This window comes from Ornithorhynchus anatinus, chromosome 3 (assembly GCF_004115215.2).
Source record: "Ornithorhynchus anatinus isolate Pmale09 chromosome 3, mOrnAna1.pri.v4, whole genome shotgun sequence".
NCBI lineage: Eukaryota > Metazoa > Chordata > Mammalia > Monotremata > Ornithorhynchidae > Ornithorhynchus > Ornithorhynchus anatinus.
The window spans coordinates 95,759,263-95,778,930 of record NC_041730.1 but is presented as its reverse complement, the minus strand read 5'-3'; the positions used below and the strand labels follow the sequence as shown (position 1 = coordinate 95,778,930).

General features: G+C 45.8%; 1 long non-coding RNA gene across 1 annotated transcript; it reads right to left on the bottom strand.

The window, feature by feature from the left end:
- Positions 1-610: 610 nt before the first annotated feature.
- Positions 611-19,582, bottom strand: LOC120638289. The gene is made up of 3 exons (XR_005659872.1): positions 19,492-19,582; positions 9,135-9,382; positions 611-1,424 (listed from the first exon to the last, which is right to left on the bottom strand). It is a non-coding gene; the product is annotated as an uncharacterized LOC120638289 (long non-coding RNA).
- Between the last annotated feature and the right edge of the window lie 86 nt (positions 19,583-19,668).

Below are 19,668 nucleotides of genomic sequence, written 5' to 3'. Positions count from 1 at the left end.
AGATTAGAACCCACGACCTTCTGACTCCCAAGCCCGTGCTCTTTCCAATAAGCCAGGCTGCTTCTCAACTCTCCTTGTGGGGAACTTATACTACAAGTTACTATTGGCCATACTTAACAATATCAATCCATCGTATTAATCAATCATATTTATTGAGCTCTTACTGTGTGCAGACCATTGTACCAAGTGCTTGGGAGAGTACAATATAACAGAGTTGGTAGACACATTCCCTGCCCATACGAGTTTACAGTCTAGAGGGCACTGTAGCTTACAATCTACAGTTTAATAATAAAATAATTGTGATTTTTGATAAGCACTTACTATGTGCCAAGCACTGTAATAAGCACTGGGATAGATACAGTACGATCAAGTTAAACACAGTATGGCAATATACTTGAGAAGCAGCATGGCGTAGTGGATAGAGCAAGGGCTCGGGAGTCAGAAGGTATGGGTTGTAATCCCGGCTCTGCCACTTGTCTGTTGTGTGACCTTGGGCAAGTCACTTTACTTCTCTGGGCCTCAGTTATCTCATCTGTAAAATGGGGACTGAAACTGTGAGCCTCATGTGGGACAGGGACTGTGTCCAACCTGACTTGCTTCTATCCACCCCAGTGCTTACGACAGTGCCTGGCACATAGTAAGTGCTTAACAAATATCACAGTTAGTAGTAGTAGTATAGTATTACTTCTGCAAAGCTAACTTCGAAGCAGTTGGCCACTCAATGACCACATCGGACCCGGCATCTGCCACCAAGAGGTCTTTGACATTGACTCCCGGAAACTCTTCCCCGCAGGCAGTGCGGAATCATAAAGAGAAGGCAAAGGAAAACATTTATGTCTCTACAGCAATCTTCTGGGCTGGCTGCCGTGCTCTCTGCACCTCCCCCTGCCGCTCCTCTGTCCCTCGTGGGGCTTGGCTTCCTCCAAGCGATGGGTTAGACAAGGAGCCGCTTTTTCAGAAAGCTTTGAATCAGATGTCTTGACAACTTGACAGCATGCATGAATGCCAGGATTCTGTGCCACCCAAGGCTACTCAGAAGCTCAGCTCAGTGAGAAAATGCTCCCATTCACCCCGCAGCTGCAGGAATCCTGAGGTCATGGCGTCGGAAGCCGGGGATGCCTGGGACCGGGAACAAGTGAGCGTTTGTGAGGGAGGGATGCCCACAGAGGACCAACAGGAGAGGGGTTTGTTGCCCTTTAGCATGATCGCCATCCAAAACACAAAAGGCTGGCATCATCCCTGCTGCCGGCATTCAGTAGCCTCTTCCAATCCTTTCCTGGGGTGGGAGGGTTCTAATGGATTTGCCACCACAGCCGAGGGTAAAAGGGTCTTCTGCCGGGGTCCCCTGGCTCGGCTCCTTCCAGATGTGGCAGGGAGGAGGGTTGACCAGAGCGGGAAAGAGGTGTTGCGATTTCACTTGCAATCTGTTTAGGATGAAAATGAAACAGAGCATAAAAAACCACCCTGTCTTATACGAGAACAGCGAATCCTCCCTAAGGCAGTGTGCATTGGGAAAATGAAGATACCAGCTGCTCCGTTATGACTGGTTCCAAAAGGCAAAACATTTCCTCCCTCTTTCTCACTGAAGTCATGCCTCTAATTCCCTCCATGGTCATACCCTAAACCAAATGACAATCCACCACTGTCTTTCCCAGTCTGGATGATTTAGGGGGGTTCCAGAATTGTCAACACCCAGGTTTGAGTCTGGCACTTTCCCATTTTTCTCCCTGGTTCTGTCTAGAAAGGGCTTCCAGCTGGAAAATTATTCCAACTGACACAGTTGGCGTTGGAGTATAAGCAGGTCTTGCACCAGCCTTACAAGGCCCCACTAGCCTCGACCCTCTAGATTCTAAGCTTCTTGTGGACAGGGATCGCATCTACCAACTCGGTTGTATTGTATTCTCCCAAACACTTAGTACAGTGCTCTGCACACAGTAAGTGCTCAATAAATACCCTTGATTGATTGAATGATTGACCTTTCACTCCCACTATCGTGTTCACTGAGGCCTAGGGTCAGCCAGAAACCACTGCCACAGCTCCGCTCTCTTCCAAGCAGTTGATTATTCCATCTCAGAGAAGCAGAACAAGGCAGGTGATCCTAGGACACATCTGAGTGAGAGGGAGGGACTCCCGGGGGCTAGTGGAACCCGAGGAGAACCACGTGTCGAGTTTGCAAGTGCCGAAAGGCAAAGAGAGGAATGACGGACAGCAGGAGGGCTCGTGACAGGAGAACATTTCAAACATTTCAAACTCATATGCAATCTATGAAAATTGAAGGTAGATTCGATTGATGAGGTATGGCCACTCTACCAAGTGAAGGGATGGAAACAAAAAGAGAATACAATCTTTCTGTATATATACAGTCCTTATTGAAGGCACATCTCCTCCAAGAAGCCTTCCCTGCCTAAGCCCTCCTCTCCTCCCACTCCCTTCTGTACCGCTCTTACTTGCTCCTTCATTATCCTCCCTCCCATTATGTATATATCTGTAATTTATTTATTTAAATTAATGTCTGTCTCCCCCTCTAGACTGTGAGTTCACTGTGGGCAGGCTTATGTTTGTTTGTTGTTATATTGTAATAATGGTAACAATAATTAAATAATTATAGCACTTCTTAAGGACTTACTAAGGGCCAGGTGCCGTACTAAGTGCTGGGGTGGATACAAGCAAAGCGGGTTGGGCACAGCCCCTGTTCCATGTGGGACTCAAAGTCTCAATCCCCATTTTACACATGAGGGAACTGAGGCCCAGAGAAGTGAAGTGACTTGCCCAAGGTCCCACAGCACACAAGTGGCAGAGCCGGGATTAGAACTCATGACCTTCTGACTCCCAAGACTGTGCTCTATCCACTACACCATTTGCTTCTCTCCCAAGTGCTTGTACTCTTCCAAGTGCTTAATATACTGCTTTGCACAGAAAGTGCTCAATAAATGCAATTGAATGTATTAATTCTGGGTCTTGACTCCCAGCCCTGCTCTTTCCCACCTAGTCATAGTTGAGAGATGGAAATGAGGCTGGAGGAGGACGTGGGGTGTGCATCAGCGTGGCTCAGTGGAAAGAGCATGGGCTTTGGAGTCAGAGGTCATGGGTTCAAATCCCAGATCGGCCACTTGTCAGCTGTGTGACTTTGGGCAAGTCACTTAACTGCTTGGTTCCTCAGTTACCTCATTTGCAAAATGGGGATTAAGACTGTGAGCCCCATGTGGGACAACCTGATTCCCCTCTGTCTACCCCAGAGCTTAGAACAGTGCTCAGCACATAGTAAACACTTAACAAATACCAACCTTATTATTATTTGTGGGGAGAGGCTGGGCAAGGAAACCCCGACCTGGCAGCAGAACTAGAGACACTTCCCCTAGACCTTCACACTCCCAGAGCCCCAGGATTGGCTAGTCCTTATTTAACCACTGCTCTTATGCTCATTTGGAACTTTAAAGTAATTTGTGAGCCCATAATGTATTTATTCATTTGCCTATAGTAGTATTAGGTTGTGAGCCTCCTGAGGGACAGAAACTGTGTTTAATCTTTCCCAGTGCTTTGTAAAGACCTCTGCAGATGTAAATACTATTACCACTCTTACTACTAGTAACAGGAGCATGTATTGAAGGCCCACAGGACGCAATACACTGGACTGCATGCTTGGAAAGTACAAAACCAAGATGCAGCACATTCCTTGCCCATAAGGAGGTTGCACTCTAGGAATGAGCAGACATAAAAGTATGTACAAATAGAGTAAGTAAACAGCATGGCTCGGTGGAAAGAGCACGGGCTTTGGAGTCAGAGGTCATGGATTCGAATCCCAGCTCTGCCACTTGTCAGCTGTGTGACTGTGGGCAAGTCATTTAACTTCTCTGCGCCTCAGTTACCTCATCTGTAAAATGGGAATTAAGACTGTGAGCCCCAGGTGGGACAACCCATTGTCTACCCCAGCACTTAGAACAGTGCTCTGCACATAGTAAGCGCTTAACAAATATCAACATTATTAAATAATTTCCTATGACAGTTGGCAGCTCTGAACCCCAAAGCCAATGCAGTTGTTCAAATGAAAACCCTGCTGTCATTTGTATTCTGTGATTCCCAGTCATGAATTTGGACAGAAAACGGGCAACCTCTTGCTTTGTTGAGCCTCAGGCGATAAACGTTCCGGGTGAGAAAGGGTAGGGGAATGACCAATTTTCTGGTGGCAGAGCAAGGACTAAAAGGGGGCAAGGTTTTCATTCCTTATGTAAAATATACAGGCAGCCTGTAACTCAAAGAGATTGAAAAGCAACAGTGTGGATGTGAAGGTCATTGGAGGAATGGAATGGGAAATGAATCAGTTCAGAGAAGATATTCTTAGGGGGGAAATGGGTGTGGAATGCCAGCCCCCCCAAACCAAGTGTCTAGATGAAAATCAGAAATTAAGAAAAACCCCTTATTCTACAGACACTTTGAAGATGATGGAGAGGCTCCAGATTCTGGATTCTGAGTGTCAGTGAGTAGAATCTCGTTGGGGGCAGAAAATGTGTTTGCTTATATTGAACTGTCCCAAGAGCTTAGTACAGTGCTCTGCACAGTAAGCACTCAGTGAATACAATCCAATGAATTAATGAACTACTGCCTGAGAGTAAGATGACTTGACATACAACTATTCTGGAAGAGGTTGAGCTTGTGGAAACGAAAGGAATAACCAAACTGTTTGATTCCTGACAATGACTTCCCAGTCTTTTTTTTTTTAATGGCATTTGTTAAGCGGTTACTATGTGTCAAACACTATTCTAAGCTCTGGGGTGAACACAAGTTGATTAGGTCAGACACGGTCCCTGTTCTGAACGGGGCTCACAGTCTAAGTAGGAATCAATCATCATCATCAGTGAACAAATGATTGCCTAATTTGAGAAGAACACTCCTGGTGCTCTCAATCCTACTTCGAGTCCTCCAGGAACTTTCAATCTAAGTTGTAAGATAAACATAGATTGATTTAATAATGTGAATGCAAACATGTGACCATCAGCAAGGAAACACTGAGAAGAAATGAGTGGTGCCAGCATCTCTCTTCCTTGCCCCATATAAACATCCTCTCTGAGCCCTTGGGCCCTGAAAGTTTTGCTCCATTACATTTTTCAATATTCCAGACACAGGAAAAGGCTTCCACATGTTTCTGCATCTACAACCTCGCCTCTGAGTCACAGCGATTCTCCTTCCTGTTAATTATGGTATTGGTTAAGCGCTTACTATTTGCCAGACACTGCACTAAGCGCTGGGGGGGGTACAAGCAAGTCAGGTTGGACACAGTCCCTTCCTCATAGGGTTCACAGTCTTCATCCCCATTTTACAGATGAGGTAACTGAGGGGCCAAGAGGCGGCTTGCCCAAGGCCACAGAGCAGACCAGAGGCAGAGCCAGGATTAGAATCCATGGCCTTCATTCATTCATTCAATAGTATTTATTGAGCGCTTACTATGTGCAGAGCACTGTACTAAGCGCTTGGAATGTACAAATCGGTAACAGAGACATTCCCTGCCCTTTGTCGGGTTTACAGTCTAATCAACGGGCCTTCTGACTCCCAGGCCTGTGCTCTACCCACTACGATATGCTGCTTCTCCAGCCATGCTGCTTCCGTTATGCTTGTCTTCCCCCATTAGAGTGTAAGTTCTATGTGGGAAAGGAGTGGGTGACTTCTTTATTTGATACTCCCCAACTGCTCAGTACAGTGCATCCAAAGGGCGCTCAATCAATACTACCTCTATTACTACAAAGATGACTCTTGGAAAGGGATTGTGTGCCATCTGAACCAGAGCAATCTGCTACAATGCCCCATTAACCTCTGGGTCCCCTGAAATTTCTGGAATTGGGGCAAAGCACCATGCAGGTACACCCCTTCTGCCTTCTCAACAGATGATTGAAGTCCCAGCCCTAGAGGTCTATATGAAGCACATTTTTACAGGTCAATTACAGGCAACATGGCTCTAACAGGAAATATTTGAAACACACACCCCTCCAGACAACGATTAGAAGCTTTGCAGGCCTGGCTACCCCTTGTCCAGAGACAAAAATAACTTCCTGACAAGATAGGATATTTAGTTGCTGTATCTTTCTGTTAGGGAAGTATGGCTTGGTAAAAAAATGTGGTAAGTTTTCATATATATCAGCAATCCTCTCAAACATTAGATATATCTGAAAAATATTCTTTGTTACCAGAATTTATTTATCAAAGACTAGGGGATAACATCACAAATAAACACCTGGTTATGGGTCTAGCAACTTGGTTCTTAGATCCTGCCAGGAACTGGTAACGGGATATGGTCATAATTCTACTTCACCGCTGCTATGCCCTGAAGTTGTTGGTTTTTTCCCAGAAATACTGCTGGATTTTTGAGGCAAGAAGGGGTGAAGCCGGGGGTCAGTGTTGGGAGAATAACCATATAATTTGAAATAAAACATTCTCACACCCCTTGCTGTTTTCTCAAGAAAAATAATATGCAAATATTATATTTCTTAACTCTTAGGACTTACACTTCTTGACACTGAAAAACATATGATCTCAGCTGGGATTCACAAGACTTGTTTTTTCTCAGCCCTGAACATAACTCTGAGAAACTGCTTTTAAGACTGCAAAGACTTTTTTTCTGCAACCCTTAACTCTTTTCAACCTCTTGATCTCTGTAAGATACATGTTCATTTAGAGAACAGGCTTGGCTTTGAAAATTAAGCAAGTGCTTGTCTTCTGCCTGTAATTCTTTAAAATCTAATACCTGCCTGGGTTTTATGGCCAGAAAATCTATAATGGCGGGCTATTAGTTACTCTGCTATAGAGGAATACTTCTTTAGTTAATTCACGATGTCCTCTGCGGAACAGTTGTGTTATTGAAGGGCTAAGCTGTTCCGAACACGGCGATTGCTTAATTGACTGAGGAGCCATGCTGGGCACGAAGGAGGAGACTGAGCGAGATTCGAGAAATACATCATCCTCGGCAGGCTAAGCTGTTAGCTCGCACTCCTGAGCTACAACGGCTCATGCCCGCACTGGCTGGGAACTCTGGGGGGAGGGGAGGAAAAGGAAAAATGTGGCCTGTTGCTGCCACCAACCAGGCTATTTGGCATCAGTATGAGCTGCCTTTCTGCAGTATATTGCAGCAACGGGGGCTCACCCATTGCCTCACCCTGGATTTCATCTGCATCTTCCCTCCGACATCTTTATCCTTCTCATCTCCCTCCATCACCAACCACCTCCCCAGGGGAGATGGCTAATTCCACCTGCCTCTTGCCTGAGAAAATCCTTCAGGCTTCTACTCTTTAACTCATTCATTCATCTGGTCATTCAATCGTATTTATTGAGCACTTACTGTGTGCAAAGCACTGTACTAAGTGCTTGGGAGGATACAACGTGACTCCTTTCTGAGAATGACTTGCCTTTTGCTTTACATTCTAAAGATTATTTTTAAAACCTCCCCCTTCAGTGCCCTTCTAAAAATAATATAACTGTGTTATCTGTTAAGCACAGTACTAAATGCTGGGGTAGTTAGAAGATAACCAGATTGGACACAGTCCACATCCCACATGGGGCTCACAGTCTAAATGGGAGGGAGAACAGGTATTTAACCCCTATTTTACAGATGAGGAAACTGGACCCCGAGAAGTTCAGAAGTTTGCCCAAGGTCACACAGCAGGCAAAAAACCGGGTCCTCTGACTCCCACGCTCATGCTCTTTCCATAAGGCCATGCTTTCTTGTAGACCCCTTTTTCTTTGGACACCCCTGCTTCCTCATCCAGATACACCCCATTCTGGAGTTACTGCAGTCCTGTTCCCATACAGAGGCTTCACGGTTCAATAAAGTCTTCAGTCCCTACTTCTTAGAGAATGTATGATTGAATAAACCAGAAACAAAAATACTATTTCTGAAGCCCAGGAGTGATGTCCTCCTTGCTCCCAGGTGGCCATTTGGAGCCTGGATGAGGTAAGTGATTTCTACTTGAAGTTCATTCATTCAATCGTATGTACTGAGTGCTTACTGTATGTAGAGCACTGTACTAAGGGTACAATTTGGCAACAGATAGAGACAATCCCTGTCCACAACGCACTCTCAGTCTAGAAGCGGATTGTCTTCCACTCACTAGCCACTGCCCAAGCTAGAAATGGAATGGGTAGGCCTCTGCTTGACTCTCCCGCCCATAGTCGAGACTGGTAGAAGACTGGAAACTGTCTAGGTGTGACCCTGAGGGGGGATTTTTGTTATTAATAACCAATTTTTCATCGATGCTGGAGCCTGGGGGCCAGTTACCGTTAGACAATTCTTCCATCTAGTGGTCTCCTATGGTAGTTCCATGCTCCTCTCCTGAAGCTTAATCACATATGGTCAGCCGTCCTGATGTTAAGTTCTCTCCCAAATTGGAATAAAGACCATCGAAAGTTGTTCCAGGTCACAGGTCAGAAAGGGGCTGCTCTTCCCTCTCATGGAATCCCAACACCCAGTCTGGCAAGGGATTTAGGGTTCGATTCCCAGCCCAGACCTCGCTCCGGGGCAGAAGGAAGTGTCCAGGGAAACACGTCCTCAGAAGATCATTTCCAACATGTGAGCTGAGCCTGGGCATGGGAGTCGGTGTGCTGTTTGCCACAGAATTGCCTGCCATCAGCTAAGCTGAGTGTGATTAGAAACACACCAGACATTTGTGTTCTGGAAAGACATGATGTATAATGGAAAACTTGACAGACCATGACTGAGAGAGCTGGGAATTGCAAGTCTAATCAACAAAGGGCAGAGATTGCAATGTTCTGCTTCCAGAGGGAAAGAGAGAGAGAGAGACCCCTCTTGTAAATGGGACAGGAATGGGGTTGGTAGAAATATGTTTTTTGGCTTTCAGGTTTTCTGTTTTGGTTTGGTTCTTTTAACCCACAGGATCAATTTTAACTGCACTGACCTTTTTTTTTTTTTTGAGATGTGGTTTTCTTGGAAACACTCCTTCTTAAAGTGCCCATGCTCTCTGTAGACTGAAACCAGCCCAATGAAGACTGCAGCACCTGCCAATAAGGGTTTCCAGCCTTCCAAAAGGATTCTCAGAATCCAAGGCTTCAGGGACAGGACTTCCTGGAACCAAGTGGAGAAACCGGATGTGGCTGCCCATAACTTCTCAGCAGGCACTTAGCCGAATACTCACCAGAACCCGCGGGCTCAGAATGTGGTTCCCCACGATCTTCTGGAGTCAGATCAGTCCGTCGACTAATTTCCGTCAGGTTTGGCACAAGATGGGCGGTCATTTCGTTTTGAAAGTGGAACGCTCCCACTTCATCCATTCACTGCTCGACTTGGATGATGTCCGGCTTTCTTTCATGCTGAGCTCTGATCCCAGGGGCCAGGTACTGAAGTCAGTTCTGGATTCGAGAGCCAAGAGGTCTTGGAAAGATTCTTGAAAAATGAGTGAAGGCACCAAAACATTACCCGTATTGCCACATTTTTATTTTCCCTGGAGGAAAATTAGTTTAAAAAGCAAGTGAGGTCTCTTCCAAACACATTCCAACTAATTTTCTTCTATATTCACATGCCATATGAGGAAAATTTCCCCAGGGGTAGGACCTGAAATGTTTGTCATGAAAACAGAAACACCCTTACCCACAGCTCCCCCTGCTCAATCGGGGGCTCTTGGCGAGATCTCTCACTCATCTGGTGGAGTCACGCACAGAATTGACCTTCAAGAAAACCAAGAAAGAAAAGTAAAGACATTCAGGCAACCATCTGTGCTGGATGGTTTAGGCAGGGCGCTGCTCCAGGTGGCACCTTGAGGTTCATTCCACCTCCAGGATTGTGGGATTGACCTGTAAATAATGTTGGGGTGGGGGGGAGGGGCAGTTGGAAAAAAAGAGTAGAAGCAGCTGCCTGAAGAGCTGATCACATCAAAACATAGTTGGCTCTGTCCTCACCAGCCATTTGTTGAGGAAAACCAGTTCTCCCTCCCTGCTCAGTTTTCATTCACCTACAATACCCCAATAAGTTACGTTCAGTCCTGCCTACTCAATTGATCACCCTGAACTCCTACTGACTTTTGCCACTGTTCCCAAATTGTTCCACCTCGTCCTTCATTTCTCAATCAAAGGAGCAAAAAGTGTTCATCAGTTAATCAATGGCATTTATTGAGTATTTACTGTGTGCAGAGCATTGTACATTATGCTTGGCAAAGTACAATGAAATAGAGTTGGTACGTGGGATTCCTGACCATGAGGAGCTTACAATCTAGTGGAGAAGACAGGCATTTAAATGTTACAGATAGGAGAAATGAAAAAAATATACATATAGGTACATAAGTGTTATAGGGCTCAGGGTTGGGTGAGTATCAAAGTGCTTAAGGGCTACATCCGCAAGTCTACAGGTGATGTGGAGGGATGGTAAAAGGGGTGGGAAAATGAGGATTTATTCTAGGAAGCTTCTTGGAGATGTGTTTTTAGGATTGCTTTGAAAGTGGGGAGAGTGGTGATCAGTCGTATATGAACAGGAGGCAGTTTCAGGCCTGAGGGAGAAAGTGGATAAGGGGCAAGAAAAATGAGATCAAGGTTCAGTGAGGAAGTTGGAGTTAGTGGAGAGAAATGATTGGGATGGGTTGTAGTAAGAGATTAGTGTGGTAAGATACAAAGGGAGAAAGCTGATTGAGTGTCTTAAGGCCATTGGAGAGGACTTTCTGTTTGATGCAGAGATGGATGGACAAGCCATGAAAGTTTTTGAGAAGTAGGGAGATGTGGACTGAACTTTTTTAGAAAATCATCTGAGCAGATGAGTGAAATAGGGACTGGAGAGGGGAGCAACAGGAGGCAGGGAGGTCAGCGAGGAGATTGATCAGTTAATTAATCAGTGGCATTTATTGAATCCTTACGTGCACAAAGCACTATTAAGAGGTTGGGAATGTACAGTACAACAGACTGGGTAGACAGTTCCCCTACCTACAAAAAGCTTAGGGTCTAGAGGGAGAGGCAGATGTTAAAATTAATTAGAAATACATACATAAGTGCTATGGGCCTGAGAATGAGGGGAAAACCAAGTGTTTAAAAGATACACAGATCGAAGTCCAAAGGCGACACTGAAAGGAGAAGAAGTAGAAGAAATGAGGACTTTGTCAAAGGCTTGTTGGTGAACATGTGATTTTAATAGGGACTTGAAGGTGGGGAGAGTGGTGGTCTGTAACATATGAAAGGGGAGGGAGTTCCAAGCCACAGGGAGGACAGGCTGACAAGGTAATAATACTAATAATAATGATGATGATGATAATAATAATAAAATACTTACTATGTGCCAGGCACTGTATTAAGCTCAGGGGTAGATTCAAGCAAATAGAGTTGTACACAGTCCCTGTCCCATGTGGGGCTCACAGTCTCAATCTCCTTTTCACAGATGAGGTAACTGAGGCACAGCAAACTGAAGTGACTTGCCCAAGGTCCCATAGCAGACGTGGCAGAACTGGAGTTAGAACCCACAACCTTCTGACTCCCAGGCTTTACCCACTAAGCCATGCTGCTTCTCATGTCAGTTGGTAAGTCAGTGAGTCAATAGTATTTATTGAGTGCAATATTAATTTTACTCTCCCACGTGCTTAGTACAGAACTCTGGACACAGTAAGCACTCAGTAAGTCATCTCTCAAGCTGATGCAGTATTTAAGGTAGGATATGATAAGTGCTTGGATCAGTATGATAGCAGTTTGGTTGGGGAGGAAGGGGCAGATTCTTGGCATTTCATGAAGGTAGAACCAGTAGGATTTGGTGACAGGCTGAATATACAGGTTTAATGAGAGAGATGAGGCAAGGATAATGCCAGGGAGGATAAAGGTGTTGTCTACAGTTATGGGAAAGTCTGGGGGAGGACAGAGATTGGATAAGAAGAAATTCTCTTTTGAAGATGTAAGTTTGAGGAGTTGGCAGGACATCCAAGTAGAGATAACCTGAAGGCAGGATTGGTGTGGGCATGGAATGTGCCTGTTTATTGTTGTACTGTACTCTCCCAAACACTTAGTACAGTGCTCTGAAAACAGTAAGTGCTCAATAAATATGATGATGATGGCATTTGTTAAGCGCTTACTATGTGCAAAGCACTATTCTAAGCACTGGGGAGGATACAAGGTGATCAGGTTGTCCCACGTGGGGCTCACAGTTTTCATCCCCATTTTACAGATGGGGTCACTGAGGCACAGAGAAGTTAAGTGACTTGCCCAAAGTCACACAGCTGACAAGTTGTGGAGCCGGGATTTGAATCCATGACCTCTGACTCCCAAGCTCGGGTTCTTTCCACTGAACCATGCTGCTTCTCATAATATTGGTACTTGTTAAGTGCTTACTATATGCAGAGCACTGTTCTAAGTGCTGGGGTAGTTACAGGGTAATCAGATTGTCCCACGTGAGGCTCACAGTCTTAATCCCCATTTTTACAGATGAGGTAACTGACGCACAGAGAAGTTAAGTGACTTGCCCAAGGTCACACAGCTGACACAGCAGAGCTGGGATTAGAACTTGCGATCTCTGACTCCCAAGCCCGTGCTCTTTCCACTGAGCCACGATATGACTGAATGGATTGAATGAATGAATATAAGGAGGAAATGCAGGAGGAAACACAGGGCTGCAGAGGAGAGAGGTCTAGGCTGGAGAGATAGATTTAGGAATCATTTGTGTAGTTGAATAATTGAAGCTGTGGGAATGAAAGAATTCTCCAAGGGAGTGGGTATAGAAGGGAGACTAGAAGTGGACCCAGAAATTAATCTTGAGGGACACCCACAAGGAGGATGAAGAAGAGGAGCTTGAAAAAGACACTGAATAGGAGCCTGAGAAGGAGTTCATGTGTCATGGTCCCTGATTACAAGTCCATTACCCAATCCCCATTAACGGTGTTTCAGTCATTCTCCTGGTCCCTACAATGGTTTCCTTCCCTGCTCATGAATCATCTGTTGCATTTCCTCCCTGCAGTCCCAGATGAAAAAAGTCCAGGAAGGGCTAGACATTCCTGGGAAAGATGTTAGACAAACACTGCTTCTTCTCTCTTTTTCCTTTTCTTATGGAAATTGAAGGTAAATAATTATGTCTCCTTTGTTGGAAACCATGGTGTAGATACAGTGATGCATATTTGATTCCTGAGGAAAAAAAAAGCATACATAAAGAAGGTAAAGTGGAGCCAAGCATCTGGGGCAAAGGCTTCAAAAAGGAATTGTTCTGCCATGTGGCCAAGCAGCTAAATCAACATCCATTGTGGATGCTATTTGTGTCCTTTGTTATTATTAGACCTAAGATGAAACAATGAGGTTTGTTCCATTTGGATATTATTATTGGAAGGAAAACGAGAAGGGGAGAGAAAGATCGGAATGACTGAAGAGAATAAGAGTTAAGGAAATGCCAGGCCCAAATGACCCAAATTGAGTCCTTTTCTCCGGATAATAGAATGCAGAGCTGGGGAGTTGGCAGGTAGATAATGCTTTAACATTTGGGGATTATTTTTCAAGGTTATTAGTGGCAAAAAAGTTAAAAAAGCCACTTTATTGTGGAAAAATCAGGAAGAGTGGCAGGTGCTAAGAAACTGGAGAAAAAAATACAGACTGAATTTTAACAAAGGGAGAATTCATGGTCCTAAACATTATCATCCATTCAGATCAGATCAGTCTAAATCTAATGTTGAAAAATGAAACAAATGGAGTAAAAGAAGAAATAAAATAATAAACAACTGAACCACAGCACAGCTGGAATTCATGAAAAACCCTTTCCCCATCTAACTTTATACCAATACTAGGTGAGATACAGACCTCTCCCAAAAAACAAAAAGTCACCCAGCTTCTCTTCTGCCAACTACTTTTCTTAACACTGACAGACAACATAAAGACAGACTGGTAGTGGAAGATAGTAACTGAGCATTGGTGGCCGCAGCATGCTGCGGGAAATTATGTCAATTCTGATTTAATAGAGCAACTCTTTGAGTAGATAAGCCAGAACAACTATATCGCTTGCCTGTTGGTTCTGTTAGACAGCATTAAGTGAATTTAGAACAAGACAGCTCCTGAGGATCAAGGGAATAAAGCCAAGGAAGATGGAGGATAGAAGAAAAGGAGAAAGGCAGAGTAGGGGGGAGGAAGAGGGAGGAGGAAAAGCAAATATGAGGGGGAAAGAGGAGAAGCAGTGAACAGAAAGCAGGAGGATAAAGAAGACTGTGGCCAGGCTACATGGCTCAGGCCAAGTGAGGTCCCCGACTCTGAGGAATCTACAGAGACATAGAGGCTCCCCCAGCCCCAGAACAGCACTCCTTACCAGTAGGAACTGTGTGCCACGCACTGTTCTAAGTGCTGGGATTGGTACAAGGTAATCAGGTTGTCCCATGTGGGGCTCACAGGCTTAATCCCCATTTTACAGATGAGGTAACTGAGGCACAGAGAAGTGAAGTGGCTTGCTCAAGGTCACACAACAAACAAGTGGCGGATCCATGAAAATCCACGTCCTGTGACTCCCAAGCCCATGCTCTTTGTGTGGGGTGACTTTGGAGAAAGCCTAGCCCAGCCCAGTTATGAGGCCTAGATTCACCCTATCCGTGAGCACATTCCTGATAGTTTGACCTCCCACTGTGCCCGGGAAAAAGCTCCAGCCAATTCTGAGTCCCATAGTCTATGAGCAGAGATCAATTCCAAAAGGTGGTTGTCGAGCATTAATAATAATTATTATGGTTTTTCTTAAGAGCTTACTATGTGCCAGGCACTGTACTAAGCAGTGGCGTGGATACAACCACTAACTAACTAACCCACTAACCCACAGCCCTGGATCACCTCCTCCGTCCGCCTCCTACGCTCCTATGCTCGAGCTGCTGAGCGCCGCTGGCGAAAGTCCAAGCACCAAGCCGACCTCACACACTTCAAATTTATCCTTTCCTGCCTTAACTCTGCCCTCTCCTCCGCCAGGCAAAGCTTCTTCTCCTCCCTCATCGACACCCATGCCCGTCACCCCCGCCGATTGTTCCGGACCTTTAACTCTCTCCTTAGGCCCCCTGTTCCTCCCCCTCCCCCATCTCTCACCCCTAATGATCTGGCCACCTATTTCCTCACAAAAATCAACACGATCAGGTCTGAGCTCCCCAAAGTCACCCCTCCGCCTCTCCCCTCCCCCCCCCCCCCCCCCTCCCCTACTTTCCCATCCTTCCCTGCAGTATCCTCAGAGGAGATCTCCTCCCTCCTCGCAAGTGCCACCCCCTCCACCTGCGCCTCGGACCCCATTCCCTCTCACCTTCTTAAAACCATCGCCCCTGCCCTCCTCCCTTCCTTAACTTCTATTTTTAACCACTCAATCTCCAAGGGCTCCTTCCCCTCTGCCTTCAAACACGCCCACGTCTCCCCCATCCTAAAAAAACCCGCTCTTGACCCCACTTCCCCCTCCAGTTATTGTCCTATCTCCCTACTACCCTTCCTTTCCAAAATCTTAGAACGAGTCGTCTACAATCGATGCCTAGAATTCCTTAACTCCCATTCTCTCCTAGACCCCCTCCAATCTGGCTTCCGTCCCCTCCACTCTACTGAGACTGCTCTCTCTAAGGTCACCCATGACCTCCTTCTTGCCAAATCCAATGGCTCCTACTCCATTCTGATCCTCCTTGACCTCTCTGCTGCCTTTGACACTGTCGACCATCCCCTCCTCCTCCGTACCTTATCTCACCTTGGCTTCACGGACTCTGTCCTCTCCTGGTTCTCCTCTTACCTCTCTGGCCGATCATTCTCGGTCTCCTACGCTGGAGCCTCCTCCCCCTCCCATCCTTTAACTGTTGGAGTTCCTCAAGGGTCAGTTCTTGGCCCTCTTCTGTTCTCCATTTACACTCACTCCCTCGGTGAACTCATCCACTCTCACGGCTTTGACTACCATCTCTACGCAGATGACACGCAGATCTACATCTCCGCCCCTGTCCTCTCCCCCTCCCTTCAGGCTCGCATCTCCTCCTGCCTCCGGGACGTCTCCACCTGGATGTCTGCCCGCCACCTAAAACTCAACATGAGCAAGACTGAGCTCCTCATCTTCCCTCCCAAGCCCGGTCCGCTCCCAGACTTCTCCATCACCGTGGATGGCACGACCATCCTTCCCGTCCCGCAGGCCCGCAATCTCGGTGTCATCCTTGACTCGTCCCTCTCGTTCACCCCACACATCCTATCCGTTACCGAGACCTGCCGGTTTCACCTCTACAATATCGCCAAGATCCGCCCTTTCCTCTCCACCCAAACGGCTACCTTACTATTACGGGCTCTCGTTATATCCCGGCTAGACTACTGTGTCAGCCTTCTCTCTGACCTCCCTTCCTCCTCTCTCGCCCCGCTCCGGTCTATTCTTCACTCCGCTGCCCGGCTCATCTTCCTGCAGAAACGATCTGGGCATGTCACTCCCCTTCTTAAACAACTCCAGTGGTTGCCTATCGACCTCCGCTCCAAACAAAAACTCCTCACTCTAGGCTTCAAGGCTCTCCATCACCTTGCCCCTTCCTACCTCTCCTCCCTTCTCTCTTTCTACCGCCCACCCCGCACGCTCCGCTCCTCTGCCGCCCACCTCCTCGCCGTCCCTCGGTCTCGCCTATCCCGCCGTCGACCCCTGGGTCACGTCCTCCCACGGTCCTGGAACGCCCTCCCTCCTCACCTCCGCCAAACTGATTCTCTTTCCCTCTTCAAAACCTTACTTAAAAATCACCTCCTCCAAGAGGCCTTCCCAGACTGAGCTCCTCTTCCCCCTCTACTCCCTCTGCCATCCCCCCTTTACCTCTCCGCAGCTAAAGCCTCATTTTCCCCTTTTCCCTCTGCTCCTCCACCTCTCCCTTCCCATCCCCACAGCACTGTACCCGTCCGCTCAACTGTATATATTTTCGTTACCCTATTTATTTTGTTAATGAATTGTACATCGCCTTGATTCTATTTAGTTGCCATTGTTTTTACGAGATGTTCTTCCCCTTGACGCTGTTTAGTGCCATTGTTCTTGTCTGTCCGTCTCCCCCGATTAGACTGTAAGCCCGTCAAACGGCAGGGACTGTCTCTATCTGTTGCCGACTTGTTCATCCCAAGCGCTTAGTACAGTGCTCTGCACATAGTAAGCGCTCAATAAATACTATTGAATGAATGAATGAATGAATACAAACAAATCAGGTTGGACACAGTCTCTGTCCCAAGTGGGGCTCACAGTCTCACATCTCATTTTACAGATGAGGCAACTGAGGTACGGAGAAGTGAAGTGACTTACCCAAAGTCACAAAACAGACATGTGGCAGAGTGGGGATTACAACACATGACCTTCTGAGCCTCAGGCCCATGCTTTATCCATTACGCCATGCATTCTAGGATGATGAGGTTTTCTGGATTTTTGAGGGCCATAGAACTCTAATCAACTGTATGGTTTCCAGGTCAGGGGACAGATGGAGAACTCTGGCTCTTCAGAGAAGCAGGCGTATCGCCAGGCTCAGGAATACCTGGCTGTAAGCACTCAATAAATACGATTGATTGATTGATTGATTGCCTCAGCTGAGGATACCGACCACAGACACTGAGGACAGTGTTTGAATATGTTTTCGAACCATGAGTCCTCAAGCCCAACTGAAGTAGTGAGAGCACTCCACCCCAGCCATTACCCCCAGGCCCTGGTGCTGCCATCAAAGAACAAGACATCCTTAGCATTGTTCCAATGCACCCAAATGGAGGCAAAGACCTAATCAACAAATTTCATAAATGCTATTTATTGAGCACTTGCTATGTGCCGAGCACTGTACATAGAACTTGGGAGAGTACAGGAAAGTTGGCAAACATGTTCCATGCTTCCAACGAGCATACAATCTCCCTAAGTTCTTGGGGCAGCTGGCTTGTTCTCTTGAGGATCTGGGCTTTGTCAACAAAAACCTCATCCACAAGTACTACTAATACATTCATTCATTCATTCATTCGTATTTATTGAGCACTTACTATGTGCAGAGCACTGTACTAAGCGTTTGGAATGTACAATTTGGCAATAGATAGAGACAATCCCTGCCCAGTGATGGGCTCACAGTCTAACCCGGGGAGACAATAATAATCACTGTGGTATTTTTTAGGTTCTCGCAATGTACCAAGCACTGTAATATGCTACAAGACAAGCAGAGTGGACACAGTCACTATCCCACATGAGGTTCACAGTCTGAGGGAAGGAGAACAGGAGTTTTATTCTCATTTTGCAGATGAGGTAACTGAGGAAAGAGAAGTTAAGTGACTTGCCCAAGGTCACACAGCAGGCAGGTGGCAATACCGGAATTAAAACCCAGGTCTCTGACTCCCAGGCCCATGCTTTTTGCCCTAGGCCATGAGACACTAGGATATCTACTGGGGAACTTCACCCTTAAAAGACCGAGACATAAAAGAAACATTTAAACTCCTCTCTATTTCTCTCTGTATATATATATTATGGATAAATATGTAACTAGACATAAAGATAGAATTATAGATAGACATATAGTTAAGGGATAAATATATATGGATTTATGCACACTATATATCCATATACATAAATATATATACTCATGCACTACTACATTATATATGATATATACTATTAGTACTTTTTCCTTCCGCAAATAATAATAATTATGGTATTTGTTACGTGCTTACTATCTGTCAAGCACTGTTCTAAGCTCTGGGATTGGTACAAGGTAATCAGGTTGTCCCCCATGGGGCTCACAGGCTTAATCCCCATTTTACAGATGAGGTAACTGAAGCACAGAGAAGTGAAGTGGCTTGCTCAAGATCACACAACAAAGTGGCAGATCCAGGATGAAAACCCGCGTCCTCTGACTCCCAAGCCTGTGCTTTTGCCACTCCCACATCGATTACTCAACTGTATCATTGAGGGCTGGTAGGCTGCAGGGGGATGTTTTCTGATTGTTTTAGCCACAATCTGCATCTTCCACAAAGTTCAAATGAGTGGTCTAGCCCAGTCTCCAAATTGGCAGGTTTCCCAGCTTCCTAAGGTTAAGATATTGTGTTTATTGTCCCAGACTCTGACTTAAAAATTAACTTCAACTTCCATCATGGTAGCTTAAGTGACTTTTTCTGGGCCCTTTTCTGGTGATCATTGTGAACTTGTTCCCATTGCTGGTGACCGCCCCCCTCCACCCCTTTCCCCCCAACACAAACCCTAATAATCACATGATCTTTGAAATACTTGTAGACTCTCTCCGGATCTTTACTCCACCCTTATCTTTAGGAAAAAAACCAATGAAACACACTATTTATTATTTTTTCTTTATTCTTATTTTAAGTTTTCTGGCTATATGCATTCCCTTTTGCCCCCTCGACTCTCCCTATTACACTCCTCTGCAGCAACTCTAAACTATTACAATCTCCCCAGTATGCCAATGGACTCAAACTGGAACCAGCATTCTAAGTCTCACTAGGATCTCAATGAGTTTTGCCCATGCTATAGATGTTTCCCACATGCAGTTAGCCATTTTGCTCACCACTGCACTGCTGAATGGTATTTAGCCAATGCCATTTTGCAATAAGTATTCTAAGTCATGTACTTACCTACCAAGATCTTCATCTTTTAGATAGGTTTCAATGTTTGCCTTGTCTAAGAGCTTTCTAATGAAAAATACAATTGCGTGCCTCTGCTGGGTGCCCTGAAAATAGTCATGCCTTGGAGTCATCCCAGGAAGTGGTCTGTGTTTGACCTAGTCGAACAGGAAGAAGATTAGATTACAG